The 14,864-nt window shown below is 30.7% G+C and overlaps 1 long non-coding RNA gene and 1 pseudogene across 2 annotated transcripts in view; one reads left to right on the top strand and one right to left on the bottom strand.

Moving 5' to 3' along the window:
* The first annotated feature begins 497 nt into the window (after positions 1–497).
* On the top strand, positions 498–1,498 carry LOC148276899 (uncharacterized; annotated as a pseudogene).
* Positions 1,499–5,201: 3,703 nt separating this feature from the next.
* LOC148276898 (uncharacterized) overlaps positions 5,202–14,864 on the bottom strand; it is a 28,113-nt gene continuing 18,450 nt past the window's right edge. For both annotated transcript variants that reach the window (XR_015823637.1, XR_015823638.1), the window contains exon 2: positions 5,202–6,350. This is a non-coding gene — a long non-coding RNA (uncharacterized LOC148276898). The remainder of the gene's footprint in view (positions 6,351–14,864) is intronic.

Below are 14,864 nucleotides of genomic sequence, written 5' to 3'. Positions count from 1 at the left end.
GTGTGGATATCCGTCACATTTCACAGACATAACTGTATACTTCATCTCAGAGATCTCAAGATATTTTTCCCCCCCTACCACCCCCGATCACCCCCTACCGAAGACATTTTTTGTGTTTTTTTTTTTGTCAATTCTGTGATCAAATAATCTCAAAGTAAATTCTTCTTCTTCTATGAAAATGATCGAGTGAACGTTTGTTCCCGTCATTCTGTCGGTATTGTACTACCGGAGTTTCGGTTTCTGGCAATTTCGGCCAATAAACCGAATTTTTGCCGCAGTTTTGGTTTCGACCAAAAATTGGCCTAAACTTTAGATCCTGATAATTTGAATAACGTTCGGTTGTATAAGTTATATCTATAACATAACAATGAACCAAAGGCGTTTATAATAAAATAATTTACTCATTCCATTTATGCTTTTTATTTAATTGTATTTTAAAATACGTATTTTAATGAACTCGTAAGGTTTATCAATACACGAATTGAATTCTCTCTCTTATGATAGAGAAAATTCAAGGAAGTTTCTGCGATATCTCTACATTAGAGAGTGCAGGTAGTATCCTTGGCTCTGCCCGACCGAGTTTCTCCAGGGTATGCTTGGCTACAAACAATTTAGAGACTAGATGGAATGTATATTTGACTACACATTTTCATCGATTGTTGCGCGGTATGATCGATAATTCTGAGATTATGGTAAGCATTGGTTTGTAAGTTACTGATAATTACCTAAGACAGAGTCAACATAGATAATTTCATATTCCTATATACAGGATCAACCTGCTGATAGTAATGCCTGTTGAGGGGGCTATAGCTTTGCTGAACAACATCGCTCTGAATGTTGATCTGTTCTATGTATCCGAAGGGGTTTTCCGGAGCAGGATTCTCCTACTACTCTGAGAAAAGTCTATTTAATGTATTTTTTCTTGTTACACTCGTAATATGTACGTCTTGAATTTCAGTTTAGTTTTTCACCGTTTTCTAATGAATTTAACGAAAGGCTAAACCAAAAACTCGTAAATAAAATAAGGTGCAAGATAAATGAGAATCTAAATACTAAATCATGGACGACTATTGCTCACAATTTTGTGGATAGATATAACACGGAACACTCAATAACAGGCTTTGCACCGAGATACCTATAAAATGGTACTGATGTTTCATTTATACTAAATGAACTTAAATTAAAGAAAGAATCAGGTAAGTGGATTAGAGACATGAAAATTGCATTAGAAAGAACAATTAATTCACATGAAAATAATAAAATGTTAATAGATAAAAATTGAACAATTCATAATTTTAAAACAAGTGATATGATATATTATGTTGAAAATGGACAATATCAATTGAAAAAAAATAGGTAAGTTAAGGATTGGTCCATTTAAAATCGAAAAAAAACTGTCGCAATCAATAAACAAGATAGGACGTAAAAAGACGAAGTCAAATCTATTTCAAATTACAAGACTTATCCTGTTTTTATACCTGAAAAAAATGAAGATTAGAAAGAAGCAAAAGAAATTGAATGAAACCAAAATCTCCAAAGGAAATTTCAAACCCTAAGGGGGGAGATGTAAAGAAATACCCACCAAGAAAAAATATCTAGGATTCCTTTATGTTTGAATTATGGTGCGCTTTTCAAATGTGATTGAGTGTTGATTTGGCTAAGTCAATAGGTGGCGCCAGCGAGAGAAGATTGGTTACGGCGGCTGTCATTTAAGTAGTGAAAATATTAGAAAAATAATTTAATTTGGTTATCAAAAAAAGATCGGCAAATAAACTTTAAATGTCGTTTTTTTGTTTTACATGTAATGTTTATAACTTTATGATAATGTAATTAATGAAAATAAATCTTTGTTTTACAGAGCAACACAAATAGTTTATTTGTCATCACCAAAAACTAGATACCAAATAGACTTATTGTCTTATACATATACCCGCATAACTAGATACCAAATAGATTTATTGTCTTATACCCGCGTAAATAAAGGTTTCAGCTCTTTAACTTCACAAACATCAACAGATGAAAGAATTGAAGGAATATAGATGTTTAAATATAGGCAGAATGGTGAATGTTACACAGTGTATAAAATGGCCACTTAAACCAGCCATTGACAGGTCATAAGCCCTGTAGATGCCTAGACTTCCATATTACCTTTTCTTAAATGTTCTTCATCTCTGTTGTAACATGTTATTATAATCCAGTCCTTGTCTACAAAAATTTTGAAAAACTCAAAATATTGTTTATACATATATGTTATTTTTCAAATAAATAAATAAAATAAATTGAACTAAATTGAATAAAAACGCATAACAAGTGATTTTTAATTTATTTAAATAAGTTCCGGTTTCGGTCAAAACTAGAACAGAAGCCGATATTCGGTGTCGGCTGTAAATCTTGTTTCGGTAGGTCACTAGTATCGTATGATACTGGAAAGGAAATGAAAATGAAGATTCAATTAAGTGAATTTCCTTAAAGTTTTTCCTCTCCTTATGTCTCAATGTATGTTATTAATTTTATAGTAATCAATTAATTTATTACTTTCATGTTTTTAATGGTTTTATCAAAATACGTTTCAAATTAAGTTTTATGATCTTACTGGAACAAATTCTGCATTGGTTATTTCATGAAGAAAATCAAGAAAAAAACTAACAATTTATTTTCTTTGTTTAAAATGTAATCATAAGACGCATGAAAGTTAGTTCGATGTTTTCCTTCGCAAACGGTACAGTCAATATGTAATTTCTTGTATGCGGATGCATACTTTTTATCATTTATATTACGAGTTGTAATAAAATGTTTATTAGATGTACATTGAATTTATGATCGAAGAAGTCGCGTGTAAAAAATCCATCAGGTATAGTTTGAACAGTTCAGAAATAATTTAACATGCTTTCATTAATGATAGATATGTCGAAGGAATGTTCAATAATTATTATAGGTATCATTATACTTTTCCAACGTCCTGTTAATCGTTCAATTACGGCATTCCATAGTTTATATATTTTTTTGCTCTACAATTATTACAAACTCATATACTATGAACATCCTGCATACATATGAAGCAGTAACATATTTGGGTATGTCCAAATGTTTGTTTGATTTCCAACTATCTATAAAAGATCTAAATTATTTACAACAGAGTGAAAACATTTATGAGAAGGGAATATGGAAGTCTAGGCATTTACAGGGCCCTATGAATGCCTAAACTTCCATATTTCCTTCTCAATTTTTTTTTTACTTTCTGTTGCAACAAATTCGTTTTTGTACAAGTTTTAAAGAAAATTAATTCTTTTTTATTCCCCGTAAAAATTTTGTTAGTTAAAATTGCATCCAAGAAAGAATAAACTAAATTGCGAATAAGTATAGTATTTTTCTTAGATCGATTTCTTATTTTTGCCCAAAACTTTTTCTTACACCAAATTCAATAAATTATGTAATTATTGAATAATACATATAATATATATATACATATAGTACAATACAAAATGGACCTAAAATTGTATAACGTTGTTTAGAGGTTTAAAACAAAGCGTCAGTGTTTTTTTTTTTCTTATAAATGCCATTAATTAACATTTTGGATTGTTTGCCCACCACATACTGCACACCGCATCTGAGGACATAAGTCTCCTTAGCGGTGCCCACATACATGGAAAATTTGCTCGCTGTCAAATGAGAAAAGCTGTCAGAAAAGCTGAAAGCAATCCAGAAGTACATAATATGTACTTCATTGGATCGAGAAGAGAGGGAAGTGACTTCTTCACTGACTGGGATTAAATTGATTGGACATGATCAATTCGCCGAAATGATAACAAAACTTTTTAAAGCCTCGAAATTCTTTTTGAAAGCCACCAGATCTGTATATCCGACAGGATTTTAAACAGGGCCACGAATAGTAGCGAGAAGCTCCATTCGGTAATCATAGAGAAGGGGAAAGGGACAAGACCACAGAATGTGTTCAGAAGATTGGTTAGGATATCCGCAGCGACACGAAGGGGAGATAACAATATTAAAAACAAATTATTTTTGATTAAATTTACCATGACCTGATAAAAACTGCGTAGTCCGGTGATCGGGGATAACCCGAGAAGATTCTAAGCGCTGGCGGATTTAAGTCAAAAAAGAAAGGTCACCCTCCCTCAAGGGGAAGATTCCCATCGCGATTGCCAAGCATTAAGAAGAGCATTTAAAGTCATTTTTTATATTCGATTGAGACATTCCTTCAGTTGGGAGTAGACGGACGCCACCAATAACAGAGAAACGCCTTCTTTTTAGGTGGAAATTTGCAGATCGTCGTTGAGCCTCCAGATCCAAAGGAAACAAGCCTGTTAAGCTAGGGTTTCCTAGGACAGCGGTGCCCGTATTTTAACGGCCGTAGTGAACGGTGATGCAGTGGACAGCCATCGTAAAAGTGATTAGAGAGTGGTTTCCTATCCTGTTATCAACACCATTTAACACTGTTTTCCTAGAAAACCACACTCTAGTCACCTTTACGCCTCCAGATCCAAAGGAAACAAGCCTGTTAAGCTAGGGTTTCCTAGGACAGCGGTGCCCGTATTTTAACGGCCGTAGTGAACGATGATGCAGTGGACAGCCGTCGTAAAGGTGACTAGAGTGTGGTTTTCTAGGAAAACAGTGTTAAATGGTGTTGATAACAGGATAGGAAACCACTCTCTAATCACTTTTACGATGGCTGTCCACTGCATCACCGTTCACTACGGCCGTTAAAATACGGGCACCGCTGTCCTAGGAAACCCTAGCTTTAGAACCGGGAGTGCATCCGTCTCCGCTCTAGAAAGAGCCAGAAGAGGTTGCCTTTGTCCGTTTAAAATAATTCGCCTGAAATATTGTAACTGACATCGGTGTGCTCAACAGCCATCTTTATCTTGGACAACGTTATCAACATATTATTAGACATTTAAAATAGTCAAATATTTTTTAGTCTAGAGTCATCGTTAATCAAATACTACTGGCAGCCAACAAAGCACTCACCTATTTTTGTCCAAGTTACTGGCGACAGCTGTTGAAGTCTGGGGCCACTCTTCCTCGTCCGAAGGGTCAACTTCCTGACCTTCGGCAGACCCTTTGGTCTTAAGAAGCTGCTGCAGCCAACCATAGGACTTGGATCTCTTCATCATCCACACAAAAACACATTAAAACTTCACTTTTGAAAAAATTACAGCGCCACAATCACAAACACTTTCTGATTTTATCTTTTAATCACAATACGACGCGTCGTAGATGTTGACACTTGAATCTAAATCGGAGCACTTCGAAAACCAATTTGAAACTTCATTTTTACTCCTACACTTTAACCCTTAAATTGACCTTTCAAATTTTCCTTAATTGCAATTAATTTAAAACGATTTTTAACAACGCCATGTTTCTTTTAATAATAGTTAATGTTTAATTTATTAAAATTGTCTTTCACTCAAATATTGAAAAGTAGCATATTTGTTTTATCTCTGGGTAGAATCTGTGATATATTCTCAAGACCAGTGAAATAAATACAAGTGTGAGACTAGTTTTCATTCAATTCCAGAAATCCGTAATTGGTACCTCGAATGTATTATAATACCCAGGGGCTTATTCCAATTAACAGGCATATATTATGTTGGTATTCACAGCGACAACGGAATGATAGTCTTCAACCTGTTATGATAACTGATTTCTTAGCAATAACGAACAACGGAGAGATTCCAAAAGAAATTTAACATCTAGAACGATTCTAGATCCCCCGAAGCGTACTATTTTTTATAAATTCGATGAATTTATTTGCTCGTATATGAGGTTTAATCCATATACAATTAAGGCCAATTTTTCACTGTCACAGACGCAGAATACACTTATAATAACCACAACACTTAAAAAAACTATAAATAATATTATGCTATTATTTTTATTTATCGCAGCGTTTAATTTTAGCTTCTTCCGTGAAATTAAATTTATTGTTAATAAGGAGATACAAATACGCTTTTTTAGCTAAGACTCGGCAAATATTTATTTATCTTAAAGCGTAAGTAATTTATTCACTGTTAAGATCATTAGGAATAAATTGAATAGTTTCTTTAGTAAAGTTGATGACTGGCGTTTCAAAAAAAAAAGTACAATCATTATCTAGAAATACGGCAGAAACCATCAGCGCTTCTTTAATTGATCATTGAAAAAAATATTTCAATATAATTACTATTAATTATTGATTAGGTTATTGTTGAGTATTCATTTCGCATGTTTTTTGTAGAATTTACATGGTTGAAGATGGGGTTTTTTCACTGCCACTCGGAGGATGTACGTCATGGTTAGATATTCAATTAATTCACTTATTGACTTAAACTGGTTACAATCACATCGGTTATCTGAAACGAAAAATATTATATTAGATATGTGAATAAACGAAATTTTATTTATTATTATACCTACCTGCTACCTATGAATGGCCGACAACATTTTTTTTTGTTCATAATATTTGCTGCATAAGAAATTGTTAAATAATTATTGAGTGATATGAACATAATCGATATCGGCCTAATTAAAGTTTTTTAGTAGTGCATGGGAAAAATCAACCTGCTTTAAAAAAACTAAAGGTTGAAAAATATTACGTCGTTTATTTGATTTTTTAACACGTTTTTTAAAAATAATATATTGATACTGGTATTTTGAAAAATTTATCATTTAATATCGTTTGTTTTACTAGGTAAGTCAACAAAGCTACACACTTGAAAAATCACACAATAATTTGTAGATATTCATATATACGATTCCACATGCATATGTACAGTATATCTTGAATTACATATAAAAGATAGAATTACATTGAAATTCACGTGTTTATTTATTTTATTGTAATATACCTTGTACTTTTTATCATAAACATTTACTTTTAAGGTTTACTAAAGTAGTTAAATTTCAATGTTTTACTGCCTTTTTTTTCAGAACTTAGTTTTTTTATTTTTTAATAATATAATTTTTAGTTTTACTCATACAATTTCTTACAGTGAGTGTTAGTACATATTACATGGTATTTTAATATTTTACAAGAAACAAAATTATGAAAAATTATCGTTGGTAAATTGTATTAAAAATACAAATAATCCCATCGGTATATCATATTTATGTATATTATCCGATAAAATTATCGTTTTTCGTAGAATAATTTGTCTTCGAAATGTTTTAATCGGAAGTTCCTTTTACCACGGGAATAAATGGTTAATTTAAGTGTCATAATATAACGCCCAAATAAATTTTATGTAGATTCTTCTTGGGCTAATGTAAACTATCCTATTTTTTTTATTTACTTGTTTATGGCATAAAAATGTACATATTAAAGTCTTTATTTATTGACAAATACTAAAAATGTCAGATAAATTAATTTCGTATTGTAAATATTATTATTGTACGAAATGTTGGTATAAGTAAACTTACATGGTAAAATAGCGATTAATTTGTACATCTTTTTATCATTCCATTATTTAATTTATGTTTAAAGGACATTAACTTTTAACTTGTTTAACTATGTGATGAAATCATTTACCTGTAAAGTAAATAAAACACTAATTTCCTACCTGACTTAATAGTTTCGCGAATACTTTTTAATGAAATAAGTTGATAAATTTAAAAAATCAGTTTTTTTTTTCACTCTGTCAAATAATAAAGTTAATATTAACATCACAATTTTCAATGTTAAATAATATCACTTAACCTTAATAAGTTTTATAACAGGTGGCGTGTATTAAAATAAAAAATTCACTTACATATTACGTGGAAGATTATTATTAATAATTAAGAACAACAGTAGTTCGAATATACTCTTTAAATATCGAGTATTTAGTAAATCGTTTAAAATTATTTAAATTTATTTACTATGTACCTAAGTAGTAGTTTTGAATAATCATATGTGAAAAACATATTTTTTATCGTTTAGCGTTATTCGAAATTGTTTTAATTTCTTTATTAATATGTATTTTTTCTTACTTTTTATTTTACAGACTCAAAGTATTTCTATTGCCAAACTATTATGTTTTTAATAAAATGAACAAAACAACTTTGTTTTCAAGCACTATTAAACTATGTTTTTTAATTAATATTTTTATGACTGGTAATATAATGTTAACATTGATTATCTTTTTTAGACTTCATAATTTTAAAATAACTGTTCAGTATTTATTTGTTTAAAATGCTATATATTACTTATTATTTTACTTGCATGTATGTATATTATTGTATTAGCAACTAATATGCAAAAGGCACTAAGTGCGGTTTATTCAATGGTAAAAAAAAAAAATGTAATGAAAAATGTATACAATACTGTTAAAATCTAGCCGTGTTAATAAATGCGAATTAAATTTACGTTTGTGTTGAGTATCGATAGCTATGTTGCGTTGCACATCTGGTACCAGCGCTGAACGGAAAGAATCTAATTTTGGTTTCCGTTTCGCAGCACTTGGTGACTTGTTTGGTTTGTATATATGTAGACCAGCTATTCAATGTTACCAGTATCTATAATTACATATTTTATGATTGTTAATTTGGATGGTAATGTAACGCATTTTTATTTCTGCTCTCGATGAAAAAAAACCTAGCCCTTTTATAAAGTTCCCCTCGAAAAAAACATGTTTTATAAAAATGCATTTCTTTATTTGGTTTTCGTCGCAATCCAAACATACAATGTTGCCATTTTCTTAAACCTCGTGATTTACAATACAATATGGCGGTATCTGATCACCTATTTATTCACCGTACGAGTGTTCAAACCTCAAACCTGCTCCTTACGAGTCCTTAAATGGAGTTCACTACTCTGTTGTGATGAAAATAAATGCTCTTTTTTATAAATTTCCTTGTCATGCTAACTAAAATAGCAGATTATTTATTAAGTTATTGCTAAACGCTAAATTATTTTCCGGAAGAAAAGTAGGATTTTAAAGATTCTGCTGTGTTTCTAAAATTCCATTATTTTAGAATCTCTTCTATCTACTGTGCTTAATCAAATAACTGCTTGCTTACTGATAAGTTTGCAAACAACTCATAGTGATAACTATAGATTTTTCATGACTGCTTTTTACGTTATACTTGTACCAAAACTACTATTTAATAATAAATAACACCAAAATCTCAAGGAAGTTGTTAAAATAAAATAAACTGAACTATTTGCTAAGAAATTGGCCGGAAATAATTCAATTACGAGGACATTTTCTAAAAGTCGTAAATAATTCAATTTGTCATAAAAATATTGCTTAATATAGAGTTATGTGCAAATCGCATTTCCTATTTTTGTTTGTTCTCTTTTTTACAAGTTGACAAAAAGTCTCAAAGAAGCTACAAACGTCTCTAAATTAAAAAATATTGAGTTTATCTCTGTAAAAAAGATCATTATTCTAAATAAGAAATGTCATAAAGAGAGTTGTGGTCCTGTGGGTAGTGTAGAACCCAGACCAACTATCAAGCTCTACCATAACGGGTTTCTAATTTTCTAATTCTGTTATTTTCGATTAAAAGAAAATGGCATCCAATCTAAAATATTTTTTAAGAATGAATAATTTTTCTTAAAAAAATCTTGATATTGTAATATTTACTTGTTTGCGAAAAATTCTGATATTTTTTGAAGGATTTAATAAATTAGTAATGTAATTTATCGGCGATTTCAATTACAAAAAGTTTTAATCTCGATTTAAAACCTTAACGACTTTTCCTCGATCCTCGATTTTATTAGCGTCCAATCTCGGAGCAGTAAGCCGCGGCGAACGAAACGAATAAAAGCAAAAAATGTAAAGCATACAAAAAATGTATCCTTCCAATCAAGGTGGCCATTTATTGTGTACAAAGGGACCTCCGTTAAAAACGGTAATTGTAATATCGATTTGAATTTTTTAAATAAAAAATTGGTAAATTTATCGATTTTTATTAGCAACTGTCAATGCTAATAAAATTTCATTATAAACCACGATATTTATTATTTTAATTATGAATTCTTATGCTAATCCTAATTATTCCATTACATGTACTCTGTCACATGTCAGGCGATGATATTTGAAGTCTCTGAGATAAGAAAATAATATCATTCCAGATCCTTTTCAATCCCGTCTTTTAAAGCTGTTAAATGTCAAACAAAAAAACTTCACGTATTTAGAAAGACGTAATTTACTAAGCAGGTGACAGTCCACACAAAAAATATGTCAGAATACTTTACCTACGTGACAGTTTCAACTTTGTAGTCGTTATCTTTGCTAGTCCCTATCTGCACTCAGTGGTGCATAGGGTACTGTATTGCTGTGGCAAATTGTGATTTTATTTACAGGCAAGTTATAAAAAAATATCATATATTTGTACCAACATAGAAGGTACGTAATATAATGTAAGTAATAAATACTATAAATTGATATTTTTCTGTGGTTCTTTGTGATACAACAACTCTCATCCAAGAAATCGAATCAAACGTAACTTCGTGATATTACATCATTTTGATATATTATCCATTATTTTAATACATAACTCATTACAAAATTATAAAAAAAATATTAATTCAGTCGATATTAGGTATTCAATTGAAACGTCAACTAGCCGAATTGTTCTAGAAATTGATAGTGCTAAAAACGGCTGCGTCGAGCACCATATGTCCTGCAATATGACGCAAGAAAGTAATTATCGTCTTACGTCAAAAGTACTTATTGATTTTATTTATTTGACACTTTATATACAAATACAATAAATATACATATAAGGGCGGGCATATTGCCTTAAGGCAATTTCTTCCTACCTACCCAAACCGTTCAGTTTGAGAAAATTATAAATACATGGACATATTGAATCTTAAAATTTTAAACAAAAATTAAAAGCAAAGATTAACAAAAATAAATATAAATATAAAAAGAAATAACACTAAGTATACTATGAAGAGAGGAGAGGGGATGGGAAGGAAAGAAGAAGGATAAAGGAACAATTTAAATATTTAGATAGTGACATTTCAATCTTGACTTAAATGTAAATAAAGAAGGGGCGTCTCTAACATTAGTGGGTAGATTATTCCACAATCGAGCGGCTGCTACTGTGAAAGAGGAGGCAAAAAAATTAGAGCGATGACAGGGTATTAAAGGGTTCTCTCGTTACTAGAACGAAGAGATAGTCCGTGTTGTGAAAGAGGTTGGATGAGCTCTCTCAGATAAACAGGCGAAGTGGGATTATTTAAAATATTGTGAAGAAGTGATAGAATGTGAATGTTTCTTCTATGCCTGATACTGAGCCAGTGTAGTTGCGTGCGATACTCGGTTATGTGGTCAAATTTGCGAAGATTAAAGATATAACGAATACAAATATTATATAAAAAGTAACATCTCAAAGAAAAATATCCCTAAAGAAATACTTTTTTTTTAAATCAAGAATCTTCAAATCATTTGTGTAATCTGCAAGTTTAATCTAGAAGAAGAAAACCCGCACTGCTGTTAAGACATTTAAAACATAGTATACTTATTTGTATGAAAAAATAATCTGGAATAATCGGCTAGTTTTTTGGCTCGCCGAAAGGCATCTGGGCTTTTTCTTAATATTATTATTTATTTTAGGATAAAAATACAAACGGTGAAAATTATTTAAAATAGTTTGTAATTATTTATTTGTTTTTAGGTAAATAAAGTTACAGAAAAACATTATTATGGTTAGTCAAATATAATGGTGAGCTGCGCATAATCGCTTCTATACACGGTTCGCCCCTGCTGTATTGGCACTTCAGTCGCAGCGTATCTAAGTACATTATTTTCGCTACACGTGAAAGAGGAAGTCAAAAATAAGAGCGGCGAATGACTCATATTCCTCAGAAAAAATTTACTTCTCTGTTGAAGTATTTTGAAGTATTCGTTTAACTTCAATTTTAATACATAAAATACTACAGGACCCATATAATTGACCATATCGAGTCTATCCGGCACATTTTTCTAAGTAAAGTGAACTGCAGAGGATAATGATAAACTTGAACGACTTCAGAATACATGCATAAGGCACATTTTTGGTCTTAGGAAATATGACCACATTTCTGATTATCGTAGGCAACTGAAATGGCTCAAAATTAGACAGCGGAGAGACTACCACTCCCTCTTACTTCTGTTCAATGTACTTCACAGTCCTAACGCTCCTATATACCTGCGTGAAAAATTTCAACGCTCATCAGTTCATGGTTAACCTCTTCGTTCTAATTCTCAAGGCACTCTCTTAATACCCATCCACAATTCCTCTTTCTTCTCTAACTCATATAGTGTCCATGCGGCTCGACTGTGGAATCATCTCCCACCCACCATCAAAGAAGTTACTACATTATCTCTGTTTGAATCACGTCTTTAAAAACATCTCCTTTCTCTTCCTTAATCTCTCTTCCTTTTTCCTCTTTCCTCTTTCCTCTTTTTACCCTTTTCCCATTGAGTAATAGTTTTGATTTAAGGTAATTTATAAACAAATACGTTTATTTCTATTTTTTTTATACTTTTAGCTTTTTAATCTTTTTTTTTCTATTTAATATGTTCTGTAACTTGAATTATAAAATTAAAACTTTTATTTTATAGGTTGGTTGGAATAAATTGCCATTTGGCAATAAGCCCGCCAATGTACAAATAACATTATGTACAAAAGTTAAATAAATAAATTAATAATGATTTCTGTTGAAATAGAGCAATCTCTTAATCTGTCTTCATTAGAGAACCGTAGAACGGAGGTGGACCATAATATTTGCATTTTCATAAATTATATCCTATCTTTATTGCAATCAGTCTCTTTTAATGTTCATAACCGTGTCACCAGAAGTCAAAGTTTGCTATTTACAAAATCTTATAAGAGCAACTTTGGTTTTTATACGTCGCACAACTTCTTTTTTTTATTTGCTCATTATATAAATCTTCCCGTTTTTCGTCAATTTTTTCATCACTTAGCGCAATATGGGATGAAAAGGGGTGGGTATGGCTTTGCTTTAATTCCTATTCGTATATAGTGTTGTTTTAATACACTGAATACTATTATTTTATTTCCCGCATTTGTTTTTGGTATATGCACGTACTCGTATTTATGTTCCGTTTGTTCAGCTACTTGTATATATTTTTTGTGATGTAAGTAAGAGGTATGAATAGTTTAGGCCGTAAATGTAATAAAGATATATATTTTTAGTAATTTGGGTATCAACAGTACATTTTAATTTTAATTAGTGTGAACAAGTAGCAATTGCATAAATAAATCATACTATAACGCGGTGCATTACATTGAATAAATGAACATCAAACATCTGTAAAAAATACGAATAACAGATGAATTAAAATACCATTAATCATTAAAAACATACAATAAAGTGATAACAGATGTTAATTTAAAAAACAAAGGACGCTTCCCGAACGACGTTTTGTTCACTCTTTCGTTCGGCAAACTTACAAAAAAGAACAAAAAAGGTATAATTACTTAAAAAGGGATAAACAAAACGCCCGAAAAAAAACGTACAACTAAAGGAAATACGTATTTTTTACAAAGTGTCGGAAAGACCGAATCCATTAAAAATATTTATACAAAATAAGGACACTTCTTTATAAAGTTTTAAATATATATAGAGGATACTAAAGTTATCCTTATTAATAATTTGATTTTTTTACAACGTTCTTCCTTTCAACAATCAGAACAAACCAGCATTTATAAAAACACTTGATGATTTCTTCAAAAGGTGTTTTTGAAGAGCAGATGTTTGAACAAAAGTTGAACCGGATGACAATATTTTTTTACGCTTTTCCAGTAGTTTAATATCAGAGCTGCACGAAGTTAGGAACTACAAGCAAATACATAACTTTGTATCAAAGTGGTAGTTTTCAGATAAAGCGCTTTGATAAAGAAACGAGAATATGTATCACGATTTTCGACTAAGTTCCCATTGTTGATAGAACCAATGTGAGAATGGAAAGGATTCTTTACGGTTTACAGGTAGTATCTTCTGAATGTCCGTTACACCTGCCTTGAAAGGTTTTATTGACTGTATCAGAAAGACACAATCTTTCTTTTTTATGTTTATGTACAGCGAAGTACAAAAAGCCCTTTAAAAAACCCTACTGTGCGGTGGTCATTTTGAAATAATGATAACAGTATTACATATTACCGCTAAGTGGGTTAAGTTTAGTATAGTCAGAATTGTATACTCGGATAAGAAATATTATTGCCGTGGATTTCATCGTCGTAATAATGCAGATTAAATAATGAAACAGGGTTAATATTTTTTCTTTTGAAGTATTACAACTGAGATGAATAACATTTTAGAGAAGGGACCGTTTGTTTTTTTCTCAATCTCTGTTGTGAGCAAATGGCCTATATGAACATTAAACTTTTGCTTAAAACAAACTGTAGAAAAAAAATAAACAACCAAAACAGTATTCTTAGAAAAAAAAATGATTCCATAAGAAAGTATTTGAGTTGAAATATTTCAAATTTTAAACGAATATTAACGAATGTTGAGATGTTAAATTTAAAAAAAACACTATGAAATTAGTATGATTTAAAATGTTTGTATTTCTGTTCAAAAACAAAAATTCAATATTTTGCTTATTTATTAATTCGCCTTTTAAGTTCTACTAATACACATAAGTTTAGTCTAAATTTCAAGAGGCGTAATCTGGCGGTTGTAAAGATAGTTATAGAAAACTTTCAAGTTTATTTTTTATCAAAAATATCCCGGAAAGTCATTGTTTCTTTTTAATATTAATGTTTTATGTTTTTACTGGCGTGATTAAAACGGAACGAAGATTTTTAACGGCATTAAAAATAGCCTCAGTTTAATTGTAATATTTTCAGCTTTGTTTTACTAGCATTCATTTTCTTTTTTTTATGTACTTACTTCAAACCAATCGACGAGCTCATAATTAAGGGTA

Source organism: Micrasema longulum, unplaced genomic scaffold (genome assembly GCF_059751315.1).
Source record: "Micrasema longulum isolate JH-2025_06_02 unplaced genomic scaffold, ASM5975131v1 h1tg001133l, whole genome shotgun sequence".
Lineage (NCBI taxonomy): Eukaryota > Metazoa > Arthropoda > Insecta > Trichoptera > Brachycentridae > Micrasema > Micrasema longulum.
This window is presented reverse-complemented; position numbering and strand designations above follow the sequence as displayed.